The 13,990-nt window shown below is 43.0% G+C and overlaps 1 protein-coding gene across 2 annotated transcripts in view; it reads left to right on the top strand.

Moving 5' to 3' along the window:
* Positions 1-13,990, top strand: part of TRIM8 (tripartite motif containing 8) — a 71,960-nt gene that overhangs the window by 35,482 nt on the left and 22,488 nt on the right. The gene's annotated exons all lie outside the window — the stretch shown is intronic.

The raw sequence follows: 13,990 nt of genomic DNA, 5'->3' as shown, positions 1-13,990 counted from the left end.
GGTACGGAGCATTAATTATCAGTTTGCATGCAATGCCAAACTGTTGTTTGCCCAAATCAAGCCCTGGTTTGGCAGTCAATTGCAAACTGCGGCTTGCTGACTGGCACCTCATGGCGATCACTCGTGACCGAGTAAGATTGTCTTCCAAAGATAGAGTCTATATAGATAACTCTTTAAAAGGATTAGACGGATTCATAGAAGATAGGTCAATCAACACATTAATCTCTAGCAGTGGGTCTGCAGGTGGCTGTAAAGGCCAATTCTGGATCTACACAGCCTCCCACAGTGAGGACATAGGTTTCCAGGTGGAAGGCGGTCACGGTGAGCGTTTGCTTGACGTGCCTCCTGCGGAGCTCACTTCTCCCTTTCGCTCTGTACTCGTGCTTCTTCAAAGTCCATAGCGCCTTTAATATAGGCTGACCTCCAGTTGGAACGCTCATGAGTTAGAGCTTCCCAGTTCTCAATGCTTATTGAGACTGGCACCAGTTCTGTCACGGTAAGCCATGGTTTGGCATTACATCTGAATGTCCCCTGCGTGAGGATGATAAACCCAAAAGCTAAGAATGGCATTAAGAGATGTTGGCAAAAGCAGATGTGCGCAGCTTGCTGCTTGAGGAATCCAAACCCTATTTTGAGGGAGTAAGCTGCCCAGTCCTATCCTCAAATCACCTTGTTTCCATGGAAGACCCTGTAAACAACAAGCCGGCACGTCACATCTCTTTATGGGAGGGTGCAGAATCATAAAGCTAGAAAACAGGCCAAGATAGTGTCATCCAACTCTTTTTCTCCCTCTGTCTTCTATCCCACTTGACTCCCAGACTCTGTCTCTCCTATTAAGGCCATAATGTGCATGTGTGTACCACAAGAAGGTGTATGCAGAGCAAATAGCCAGATGGTTCAAAGAGGCCAAGCCACATATCATAGGGTTAGCCGCCCCGCCCCCCCCCAAGTCTACCTATGGATCATTAGCCAGAATAACCTGGAGGAAAACGTCAACCTGCTCGCAATTATGGCTAATCAGAGCCTGAGTATGAGTGAAATCTCATTTTGAATTTCCCGAAATTCATGTTACCCTCTTAAAAGCAAAAACAAATTGGCATAGATGCCATCTATTTCAAAACACTTTTGACTTGAAATGTTTCTTTACTTTTAAAAGAAAAGTTGTTAAGCCTAATGATCCTAGTCTATGCAGTTAGCTTCACACAGACCATATGAGAAGACAGTGTTGGTTGGTGCTGTTCTCATTTTCCCTGGCTTGTATGGACAGGCCTTCAAAAAGGAGTATCCCACTCTAATGAGAATCCTGGTGTTCTCTCTGCCCTTAGGAAGGGGCCCAGGGAGTTATGGAAACAAGGGGTGCTCCTTTTCAAGAGTGTCTCCACCTTTGCTTATCCCTGCAGATGAGAAGCGATCCTCACAGCTTCGATCGGTACCATAAACTCTAGCTGTGTGCTTGTTTAAAAATATAGATCTGTATCATTTTGCTTTTTAAAATTAACAACAACAACCCCCCAACCCCCCCACCATGCTGCAAGCTGTAGCCAGCTGCTGGTTGGCAGCTTTGCTTGAACATCTGGTGTTCCTGGGCTGTTCTAACGATAGGATTCATAAAAGATTATAATTCAGGCCTTTAGAATTCTGAACAACCACCCCCTCAAAAAAAGTAAAATCCAAGCTGATTTTTTTTTATTGCATTTTTTTTAAAGACAGCTGGAGGGTGTGTTAGCAAAATAGTCAGGATGCTTCAGCAACTTTGTAATTAGCACTGCTACATGGAGGCTGAATGGAAAATCTGTCCTGATGTGGAAATCTCTTTTTTAAAAATCCCTGGCTGAGGATTTTGTCAGTGGCTGAATCAGAGGTCCGACCCCAGAAATAAGGGATTTGTTTCTGACTTGTGGAAGAGACCAAGTATGTCTTATAATGTAGCACTGAAGATGCAACGATCAAATGTTCCCAGACCTCTTCATACAGGAGGCCAGCGAAATCTTTCATAACATTATATAAAGGGGACATGCATTTGCTCCTACTATGTAGTAGTTGTAGTATTGTGTGTATATAGATCCTTTTCTTGGCCCTGTGCTTGGCTAAGAATTAACTGAGGCTTGGTGTACAAAAAAGCTGATGTCCCCTGTGCTTGAACCACAGACCAATCTATAGACTAGGAAGAAGATAAACCCAGCTACAGTAATCTAGTTGGATGTTGCATCGATTGCTTTATAAATGCAGAACAAAACGTGTTGTTTAATGGGAGTGAGAAATTGTGCTGGTGTTTACAGCTGGAAGATGTGGATGCAAAGAATACAAGCCTTATATCTGCACATGGGCCCCTGTATTCAGTGTCAGAGTTCACCCTGAGCTGGAAAAATATTAAAAAAAAACAAACTAAGGAATTTGCATATGAATTTTTTAAGAGCCGGTGCTAAAAATATTTATGATTCCTAAGTTCTAATGGTAAATTTTGAAGCTGTCCAGGCAGTCAGGTGTCTGGGGGTTTTCTAGTTCTGCCCATACCTATCAAACACCAAAGATCTTACTCTAAAATTTGCCCTGGATTTGAAGTCTTTGATGGAGTGTGGTTTACTGTAGACTAGTTTGCAAGTAATACATGAGCATATGCTTATTTAGAAACTCATTCAAAATGATAAAATCTGTTTTAGCATAATCCCTTTATTAGGCTAACTCAAAGGTCACAGAATACTGTGTGAGCTTCTGAGTTCTTCAGAGCTCTTCATCAAACAGGATGGTAAACAAAGCAAAGCAGGAGGGGGAAGTGGCTGCTGTTAAAGCCATGGAGTCTGCATTGGTTAGTCTTAAGACGGAAAGTGGGAGCGGGCTGCTGATATCCAAATGAGGCTCTACTAGGTACTAAGATGGTTTCAACTTATACCTGGGACCCTCCGGAGGGTTGCTGGGAGGAAGGAAGGAACACACAAACAATGGTATATTCCCCCCCCCGCATTTTAATAAATATAAAATCCAGCTGTTTGCTCAAAATGTCTCCATCCTTGGGTGAAATACACAGGTTCCTTGGTAGGTGGAAAGAGTTTCCAAAACTGTGGGTTTAACTTCCACAAAAAACAAGTTACTAGTCCTTTTCTTTTGTAGAGAAAAACATATAAAATGTCTACACAGTGTCCAAATGGCTCAGAAGGAAGAATACCAAAACAAATTACCATCTCCACTTCATTTTGGTATATGAGTGAACAGAGGCAATACAGGAGGTTGGAACATTTGCAGCATTGGTTCTGTGAATACAAGATGTGCATTTCGAGAGCCCTCATTGAAGAGACCAGGAAGGTGCTGCATTTTTTGCCTTCAGTGGGTCAATTTGTCAAGTTTACAAAGAGGCTTGTGAATATCTCTTCTGCGAATCACGTTTCTATAATATCTTCTGTAAGATCTTTTGGGATAGGTAAACAAATATATAACTGCAACATTAGTATAACTGCACAGACTTGTGTACCCTGAGAATCTTGCTCACTTCTGAAGGCTAGGCAAACCAACAGATCTGCTTTAGATATGACAACACAACCCTTACATGGAAAAGCCACATAGGAAATAGCATGCAATCTTCATGTAGATTGTCATGAAAATACTTGTTCTTGGTTCTCTAATTAGTGCCAGTCATGCATTTTGGGGGTTACTTTAATTGAGATACTGTCCAGTTAGCTGAACTCGTGCAAACACAAAAGGCTTAAATGCCTGGAACTTAGGTGTGCAGGTGCTTCTGCCTGTAAATTACAGGTGGTAGACTCTTTGCTTTGATGTGCAAGCTGTTGGAGGGCCAGGACTAAAGCTTCAAAAAGGCCAGGCTAAAACTTTCTGGGCTTAACTACGGAGAATAAGCGTGCCCAGTTCAGAGGTAAGAAAGTAATTTAATCCTTAACTTGCAATAGCTTCTGTATTATTCAGAGGTATAATGGAAATCCTAAAAGGAAAATCTAGTTACTTGCTTTCTGTGTGCATGTGTGTTTATACATGTATAGTTGCCTCCTCCTCCTTTACTGATTTCTTACAAATTATCCCCTGCCCCAAGTTGCTAACATCTACATCAGTGCTCTGGATGTGTGAGTTTAGTGAGATCTCTCTTCCTTTTGCTTTTGCACACACTTCCATCTGTGTATACCTTCTGATGCACAGACACTTTGTGCAAACTTACTTTGAAGTAAGCCCTATGGATTTTAATAGGATTTTCTTCAAAGTAAGTGTGCTACAGATTTCAGCCTTGCATCTTGGGCATGCTTGCTTAGATTGCAGTGCAGCTTGCTCCCAAGGTGAGTGCATGTAGGATTGCAGCCTAAGTTTCTTTGGGTTCCCTTTCTGCTTCTCGCAGTGTTTGGTCCTCCGTGGTTTCTCCTCTTATACTTTATTAATGGCCCAACCTGCTTTTTGCTTCGCTCTTCCTCTCCTTGTGAAGCTCCTCCCTCTCCTTTGGCTTCCACTGGTAAGAGCACAGAGGGAACCAAGGTGGAGCAAGCGCAGGAAAAGATGGAATTCCCTCATCCCAGTCAGGGGGAGTGGCTAGGCATGCCATCTGGGAAGAGTGGGTGGGATATCTTTCCACCATTCCTCTCCCTCACTGTAACCTCCATTCCCAGTCCAGCAAGTGGGTGAGGGGTGACTGGTTGATAGGTTCTCCCCCCCTCCCCCGCCACCCCGATCTCTCTGAGCTGCTTTTCAGCAGAGCAGATTCTGTTCTGTACTTAACAGAGGGTAACGTCTGCTCTTTTAGCCACTTATCTGCTCACTTGGCCACAGGCCTAATGTCACCGTGATTGACGAGGCCATCCTGCTGACCTCCTTTCCCTCCTTCCCCCCTACATAGCTCATGCACATGATGGTGCCCCCTTGTTGCCATGGTGACTGGGCCAGAGGAAGTCCCCTTCCCACATTGCCTTAGGATGGATGGATTGCAGCTTGATGCAGGCCTTTACATTAGGGGGTTTATGGCTGGCAACATTCCACTCTTTTGCTGAGTGAGGGAGTGTAATCTAATTAGAATCAGAGAGACAAGGTCCTCGATGGTCAGTATCATTTTCTTCCTCAGCCACCTCGCTCCCAAAGTGGGGGAGGAAGCAGTAGCTGTTGCACAGAGCCACAGTTAATACCAAGCAGGATTTTGTCCATGGACAGGTGTTTAAAAACTGCACATATATTAGATGGGTGCCCTGTTTCTCCCAATTGCATCCACATTCTCTGAGAGAGCTTCTTCCTTCAGTGCTGTGCTCATTGAGTTCAGGCTGACCTACATGAGCAGCAAAGTCATGTGACTGCCTAGAATTTAAAACTGCAAGGTTAATGGCTGCATTAAAAAAAAATTATTCTTCCCTTTCAAGAAATATAGAAAACGAGCATGTTGGAGAGAAAGGTTCTAGGCTAGTTATCCTAATATGTTAGGATCTTATGTGCAGGGAGGGGTTTTGTATTTTGGAGAGAATTCAAAACATCCTCCCTCCAACCCTGAGGGCTGAAGTGCTATAGCAGGCCCCCCAACACAGCACCCATGGGCACCATGGTGCCCCCAGGACCTCCAGTGGTGCCCACGAAAAAACCTTGGAAAACGTTAGGGCAATCTTTCTTTCTAGCTTCTAGCCTTACTCTTTCTTTCCCCTCTAGCCCTTGCATTGCTGTTTCCTCCTCCCAGCCAGCCTTTAGCCTCGCTATTCATCCCTCCTCTTTAGCTTACTGTTCCCCCCAGCCAACCTCTAGCCTTGCTTTTTCTTTCCCCACTACCCTATGGCCTTGCTATTTCCCCCTCCCTCCTTGCCTCACTATCTTTCCCCCACCCCACCCCTCCCCTCCCCTCCCCTCTTTAGCTCACTTTTGACTAGCCAGGCCTCCATGGCATTATGTGGCTAGCCACATCCTCCATGGGAATCATTTTTAGGGTATTTTTAGAAATGTGATGTTTTTAATGTAGCATTTTATTGTTTTGAATTGTTCTTGTTGTACGTTGCCCAGAGTGGCTGGGTGACCAGTCAGATGGGCGATCAATACATTAAATAAATAAATAAATAAGTAAGTAAGTAAGTAAAATAAACAAATATTGTGGTGGTGCCAACAGCATTCCTCAAATTCCTAAATGTTCACGGGTCCAAAAAAGGTTGGGGACTCCTGAGCTATAGTGTGTTACTCAGTATAGTGTTATGTGATTTTGCTGTACGTGTAAACTGGTTCTAAGTTTCTCTGTACATTCCAAGGTCTGTAAATGTGTGCGAATTAACACAACACATTTTGGGATTTCTCCATAGGAAATGTGGTGTGTAAGAGTATGATACCAACTTGGAATGGTGGGATCCAGGAACTTACTCACAGATGATTCTGGGAACTGAAGTTGAACTGTGCATTCCTGCCATTGTTAACTAGGACGTTCAAAGTCCATGCTATTCCCATAACATCTTTGTATGGGAATCTTGCCTGCCACCTCTTCACCTCAGCCCTTAGCCCCACCCTTGCAATCGTCCTATGTGATCTGGGCCACATTGGATCACAAGTCGAAAGCATGTGTCGGCAGAGCAAACAGCTCCATATGACTCAAGCAAACGAGCTAAGCCACAGCAGTTTATTCCCTTAGTGTGACTAATCAGTTTGGTGTTGGGACCAATCGTGGGGGCTTGCCAAGGTCATTGGTCAGACTGAAGGGAAACTTTGAGGTATACAACTCCATGCCTGCTCACCAACCTGGCTCTAGTTATGTCTCAATATTCCAAAGGAATATAGCCTAAAAAAGGATTTTGTAAAGTTAGAAAAGTGCAGATATGGGCACCTAAAATGGTCAAGGGGCTGGAGCAACTCCCCTATGAGGAAAGGTTACACTGCCCAGGACAGTTTAGCTTTCAGAAAAGGCGAGTGAGGGGAAGACATGATAGAGGTCTACAAAATTATGCATGATGTGGAGAAAGTAGATAGGGAGACATTTTTCTACCCCTCTCATAATACTATAACCCAGGGTCATCCCATGAAATTGATCAGTGGGAGATTCAGGACAGATAATAGGAAGTACTCCTTCATACAGTGCATAGTTAAACTATGGAATTCACTTCCACAAGACATAGTGATGGCCACCAATTTGGATGGCTTTAAAAAGGGATTAGACAAATTCATGGAGGATAAAGACTATCAATGGTTACTAGTCCTGAGAGCTATATTCTCCCTCCAGTAGCAGGAACAGATGTCTGTGGACACCAGTTGCTGGGGAACATGGGCAGGAGGGTGCTATTGTATGCATGACCTACTTGTGGGTTTCCCGTGGGCTGCTGGCTGGCCACTGTGTGAAGAGAATGCTGAACTAGATGAACCTTGGTCTCGTCCAGCATGGCTCTTCTGATGTTCTTATATGAAGTGAGGAGAAAAAAAACCTGGAGGAAAAAAGGGGACACTCCCGCTCCACCTCTTCAGTGTTTTCTGTTCTCGAAGGTACTAATGCAGCATTGTCTAACTGGGTGCCTTCCAGATGTGTCAGACTACAACTCCATCATCCCCAGCCAGCATGAGCCATGCTGCCTGGAGAAGATAGGAGTTGTAGTCCAACACACCTGGAGGACACCCAAGTTGGGCAAGGCTGCACTAACCCGTTAACCTGCCCTTGTTCTGGATCTTTTGCCTGTGTCTTTGGAGGCACATCATTTGCTGCAGCTCTCACTGTTAGTATTCAAGGTGTTACTTTTTAAATAATCCTGCTGGTGCCAAAAAAGAAGAAGTGTCAATTACAAATAGAAAAATTAACCCGCTGGAAAAGAAAATGCAGATCTCCTCCATGGCAACGTACAAAAATATCAAATCTTCCAAGGTCCTAGTGGGTTGATACCACCTTCCTCTGCATTATTTCAAACTGAGATAAGACGGCAGTTGGGCCGCAGCCTCTGCAGATACACTAATGCATTCCTGTGTCCTTGAGAAGGGACATGAATAAGGTCACTGGAGAAGTGAGTAGCAGAGGTGAGGGATGGCACCCAGGTATCGTATCAGAGGTCAAAGCTCATTACTGCAGCCCTTGATGCCCACACTTGTCTCTTGTTTGATCCGCTGCCATCCTGGAGTTGATAGATTATGTAGCCTGGTAGAATCATACCTGGTAGAATCATATCTGCAGTGCTGTATTCTAATGTAAGCAGTTGTATTATTTACATTAAGCGTTCAGCATTAGATTGAAACATTCTGAGAACCTGTGCAGAAACAGACTGGCCATATAGGTGGCAGAGTGATGGAAGGATGTCCAGGGCTTAACAAAATGAGGGATTCTACTCGTATTGAGAGAAGAATCTGTTGCTACCCTCATATAAAAGTAAAAGCTCTGTGCTTGGCACTAGAGCAGTGTGAGGAATAGCTTGGCCACTCACACTAGTTGTTCTGGGCCCTCAGTGATAATGGTTGGAATGTCTCCATCTGTCAAGAGAACACAGAGGCACCCAGCATTCCCCAGGGTTCCTTGCAGTAGACAGTTCCCTGCCTACTTACACACACTCATACGCACCACAGTGGCAGGCATCTCGCTAGGTGGCAATACCTGGTTGAATTATCCTAACATCTTTGTAAAAGGGTTCATCATATCAGACCTGTGCCTCTTTCAGAACTGTGGATTAGATTTCCATCCAGGTTGTAACTGTGGTCAAACCCACAAAAGGTTTGATCTTCTCTCAGAAAATCCATTGGGAATCTTGTATTATCATGCCGATTTCTCATCAAAAATGTATTTACTTCTGCTTTCTCATACCTGACTGCTACATGAAAGGAAAAATGGATGGGAAAACCAGCTTGCAGGCTTCATCACGCACCACTTCTTGCACTAAACTGTTCCTTTTATATACTCCTTTATATTCCTTTTCTTTTCCACTCCTTTATTTCTTTGCCAAGATACACTTATGGCAGGAAGAATGCTGTGACAACAGGGTAGTGGAGAATTTGGGACAGCTACAGGAACAACAAGGACAGGACTGGACTGGATCTGAGCAGTAGGAGATTTCCTAAGGTAGCAGATCCAAATCTCACTGCGGTGTGAATGCTTTATCGGGAAGCTAAAATAGAGGGTGTATCTGGATTGGTGTTTGGAAAAATAGGATGGAAACATGAACAAGCTTTTACACGATAGCTATTCCAACTTGCTGTGTTGACTGTAATTCTAGCAGCCTCCAGTTCAGGCCAGGCTGGAATTTCTTCCATAAGAATATCGTCTGTCCAGATAGATTTGTTGAGTTTTTCTCCAGGGTTGGCTGGCCAGCCAGGATTTTTGAAAGGGAGTCTACACTTGACTGGGTGGCACAACGTTCAGTGCAAGGATTTGGGAATGCCTTCCTGACTTTGGATTTCTGAAGCATGACATTTAATTATCCTGATCTTACCATGCATGACTTGAAAGTTATGGCCCATAAAATTATCTAGCGAACACATTTGACTCCATTACTTCTCAGTAGTGTCATTTCATTTGGGTTGGCTTTGTGCCACAAGACTAGAGAAAGGAGGTCTCCTGGCTTGTTCTAGCTACACCCAACATCTGCTGCTTGGCTCCCATGTATTATGTAGGGACTCACCTGGGTTTCATGAACTCTTCAATGGAAGACCTTCGTGCTGCTCCTGCAGATATTAAGTTTGTAGTTCAATGTAGGAGTGAATATCTTTTTTGGTATTGTGGATCCCGCTGGAAGTATATGATAAGCTAGCAGGCAGCAAACAATTTTGAATTGCATGAAATTAACATAATTTACATGTCTTATTTATGAACATCGCAGGTGCCAAACTATAGTTATAGCACCTGTTACATTTATCACACCATGTTCTTATGTACATTCAAATGTGGAGATCATGAGCTGGCTTTCAAGCTGTGCAGACTTGGAAATCATGAGGAGCATAAAAGATACTGAATGTATGCTTTTTATTTGTTCTCTGATGATTTACTACTTCTTGAAACCCATCTCTGCAGCAGTGAAAGCAGAAGGAAAGTGGCTGATGTGTTGAGGCTAGCATGTTGGATTGGGGAAACTCAGGTTCAAGTCCCCAATCTGTCACAAAGCTCACTGGGTGACCTTGGGCCAGTTACTATCTCTCAGCCTAACCTACCTCACGAGGTTGTTGTGAAGACAAAATGGACGGTGAGGGGCGGAAACATGCTCTGAGTTAATTGGAGGAAGGGCAGGATAAAAAGTAACAAGCTGAAACATTAAGTTTTTGAGAGAGGAAGAGTGTTGCCATTTTGAATTTCTGGGTAACCAAATCTGCTCATATACCACAGTGCTCTTTGTGTGTGTGCGCCAGCAAGTAACTCTCTGAGGAAGCATAAGCGAGTTTCTTTGCAGCAAATGCTGTTGCAGGTTTGTGGCTTGGAAGATTGTCCCCAGTGCTGCTTGATGTTAGCACTGGGTGATGTTAGCACTGGGTGATGTTAGCCTTGATGTTAGCACTGGGTGATGTTAGCCTTGGCAGCTGCAACAGTACAAATGCCTCCTTATACCAAACAGAGCAGATGATTAACTTTGTTTTAAACGGGGAGGTTTTTTTTTGTTTCTGTGATCCAGTGGCTTCAGATTCTGGGAAGCTATGTCATCCTGCCTATCCCTATTGAAAGTAGGTGGGGTTCCAAGTGTTCGTTGTAATGGGAACTTGACTGTAGGTTTGTAGTACAGGTACACATAACATGACAAGAGTGTTGCTGAAAGCAAACTTTTAATGGTCATGTGTTGTACTGTAAAATAATCACAGGATAAATTAATTACAACAGACTTCTCCAGCATGGCACCCTTGAGATGTGTTTGACTACACCTCCAAGCCAGCAGGGCCACTGGCTGAGGATGATGGGAGTTGTATACAAGCACATCTCGAAGGCACCAGGGTGGGGAAGGCTGAATTCCAACATAGGTGATACTTTCTGAAGTAGATTCTGGTTTTAATTGCCTTTCACTTTCTTGATTATTACACTTGGAAAACAGATATTTCCTGAGATGAAAACTCTGTGAACCCATCTCTTGGCTCTAGAGGAGTTCTTGTTTCAGAAACGTATGTGAATAAGTAGTTTATGTAGTATTTATGTAGTATTCAAACTATATAACACACTGCCAAAATAAACATGAAATTGTTTAAAATAATAAATTTATACCCTTTTTAAATAGTTAAGATGTCTTTGGGAGCGGCAGGGGTTAACCCAGTTCTGTGAATGTGCTTTATTTAGCTGGACTAGAGGAACCAGTTTTGTGATGACAAAGATAATATCCAGTGTAGATACACTTTATTCAAAAATTAATGAGTAGCAACTAGTACAAAGCCAAGTCTGCTCTGCCTCTTTCCCATAAACCACTAAGTTGTGCCATTGGCCTCAAATTTAGGATTCAGAAAATGGAATCCAAAAGCCTCACTCCTGCATCCAGACAACACTTTCCCTTGGAGGGAATATCTATGCTAGCACTTTGGGCTTGGGGTAAATCCTTCTGCTGGTATGTGGGGATAGTTTTTTATTTTCTTTCAGCCGCTATGATCTGGGAGACCTGTTTTCAGATTTCAGCCATGAAGCTCACAGGATGATCTTAGGCCTGTCACTCACTCTCTCCCTACCTCAGAGGTTTTTTGTGAGGTAAAGGGAGAGGGCCATCTGTTCTGCCTTGAGCTCTCTGGAAGGATAGGATAAAATGTAGTTTACAGAATAATAGTCTCATAGGATTGGACCATTAGGCTATTTTGTATCTCTCGACGGTTTATGGAAAGAAAAATGCCAGTGACATGGATCACCATTCATAAAGCAAGTTCAAAACACTGTGGTTAATTTTGCAAAATCTCAAGTTAATTTTAACCAGATCTAGTGAATGGCCTTTATATGCTACTAGGAGTGTATTTATCTTTTGGGTCTTTGATAGGACAAGTCTAACTCTATTCCAGTTAGATTGCTTTGCACGTGTGTATGTGTGTGTATTGATAGAATTAAATTATTCTGGTGCATAATGCTGTCATGTTACATGGAATGTGGAATTTATCTAAATGGCTATTGTCTCAAAAGTCCCTATCAGCTTTAGAGTGAGATTTCCAATAGCAAAAGCTGCCCTGAGGAAGTAGAATACTACTTCCCTTCATTCAGAAGTCTATTGTGCTCAGACACTGGAATTGTTCCTCCGTTCTTCCTGTTCACTATTGTATCACTGGTTGCTAAGGCAACCAGCTATGGTAACTTAAGAAGGGAGATTTCACAGTGCAGCAAAGCGACTGATTCTGAAGGTTGCATAATGTCATCCTTCTGTTGCATTTAGCATGCTTGTCTTGTGCAGGGACGGGGTGTACAACACACAGTATTAGCACTGCATGAGGCCCCCAACACACTTTTGTAGAGATGCAGCCCAGTGGGTCTCTTGTTACTATGCTGAGAATTCCAGGGTTGGCTTTTAAAGTAAGTTTCTAGTTCTCAGTTTGAAGAAATAGATTTGATCATGTGTGGCCAGGGATTAAAGCTGATGTTACATAGTGTTAAGAGGTAGAAGTCCCTGGATGAAATAGCTTAGCCTTGGGCAAGCCATTACCACTTAGCCTATTTGAAGCACTTTACTTACATTTATGTAGTCCTTTATTCCTATTATTTGACATAGGAACAGGTAGAGAAATGAAAAGAGCTTTCCAATCCCATTATGACTAGTCCTAACCTGGCTCACATTTGGGAGTTACCAATTCCAAAATAAGGCTAGTGGAGCATATGGTCAACATGCCCACTAGCCATGGCTTGCCATACAGTGTGTTAATTAAAATTATATGCAAATTAAGTTACATTTGGAAATACACAAATTATCCAAGGCCTCCTGGCTCATTTTTCCAGCGGGGCTGTCAGTGCTAAACCAATTGGCTGCTACAGGGGAAATTACCACAGATCCGTTGTGTAAAATTTGTTGCCGCTACTATTATTTAAAGACTACTTGTTATGTAAAGAATCTTTGTTCTGCTTCAGAGTTTCTGAACCTAAATTGTAGTAGTTAAAAAGGGTAGGAATGCCATTAAATTAGTTAAATCTTCATATGTGAAAGGGTCCTGTACATACCCAGGAGGGTCTTATCCTATGAAGTGTAACATGCAGGGGCAACCTTGGAGAATTGATTTTCCATGTTGCCATTCACTTGCTTAGCTTTGCTCATCAGGCTCATTTTTAGCTTTGAAGAGGCCAGTGTTACTGTCTTGCAATAAATGTTTCATAATTGATAAAAATCAAATATCTTCATTGAGAAACACATACATAATCCTCTCTCCCTGCCCTCCCTTTTCTTATTTGAAGTATTTTTACGCCACTGCTCAGCCAAGAAGGGTCCCAGAACAGCTTGCATATAATCAATTAAAAAGACAGTTAACATTCCTGAGAAGTAAATTTCATAAAGAATGCTCAGAGTGTTGAAACCTCATAATTTGGAGGTGCAAAAACAGTCATGAGAATGGGACCATGATGCTTAAAGCAGTGGGATGGTTCACACGATAAGACAGCCCACCATGGCTTAAGCCACAGTGAGCTACAGTGCATGCAGGCAGCCATTTTGAATATTCAATACCTGTGAACCTGACAGAATCAGCCATGGACAGGTATTGAATATTGCAATATCACCTGGCATGTGCCTCAGCCCAGCGTGGCTTAAATAAGCCATGGTGGGCTGTCTTATCATGCGAACCAGCCCACTGCTTCCAAGCATCATGGTCTTATTCATATGACTGTTCAGTTGTGCAAACTGGCTTATTACCTAATTACCTAATAGAACGTGGCTATTCACTATTATGCTCTGCCAGTAGAGTTTCCAGGGTATCCAGCTGGCCTAGAGATGTGAAGACTTGGGGAACACACATACCGTGGGGAAGGGAGGAATCATATCCCCCCAATTTTCCAAAAGTCTCTGAAAAATCCTGAAAAACAGGGTTAAAAAAAAATAAGTCAGCCTCTCCTCCCGCCCCAATTTTTTCTAGCTTTTTCCACAGGCCTTTGGTTTGAACTAGCAAGGCAATTCTTGTTTAATCTGAGTCTGCAAATTTTGGATAATGTGAGCTC

Source organism: Heloderma suspectum, chromosome 3 (genome assembly GCF_057233095.1).
Source record: "Heloderma suspectum isolate Gila_16-S chromosome 3, 16-S_ref, whole genome shotgun sequence".
Taxonomy (NCBI): Eukaryota; Metazoa; Chordata; class Lepidosauria; order Squamata; family Helodermatidae; genus Heloderma; species Heloderma suspectum.
The sequence above is the reverse complement of the archived record's forward strand: the minus strand, read 5'-3'. Positions and strand labels throughout refer to the sequence as shown.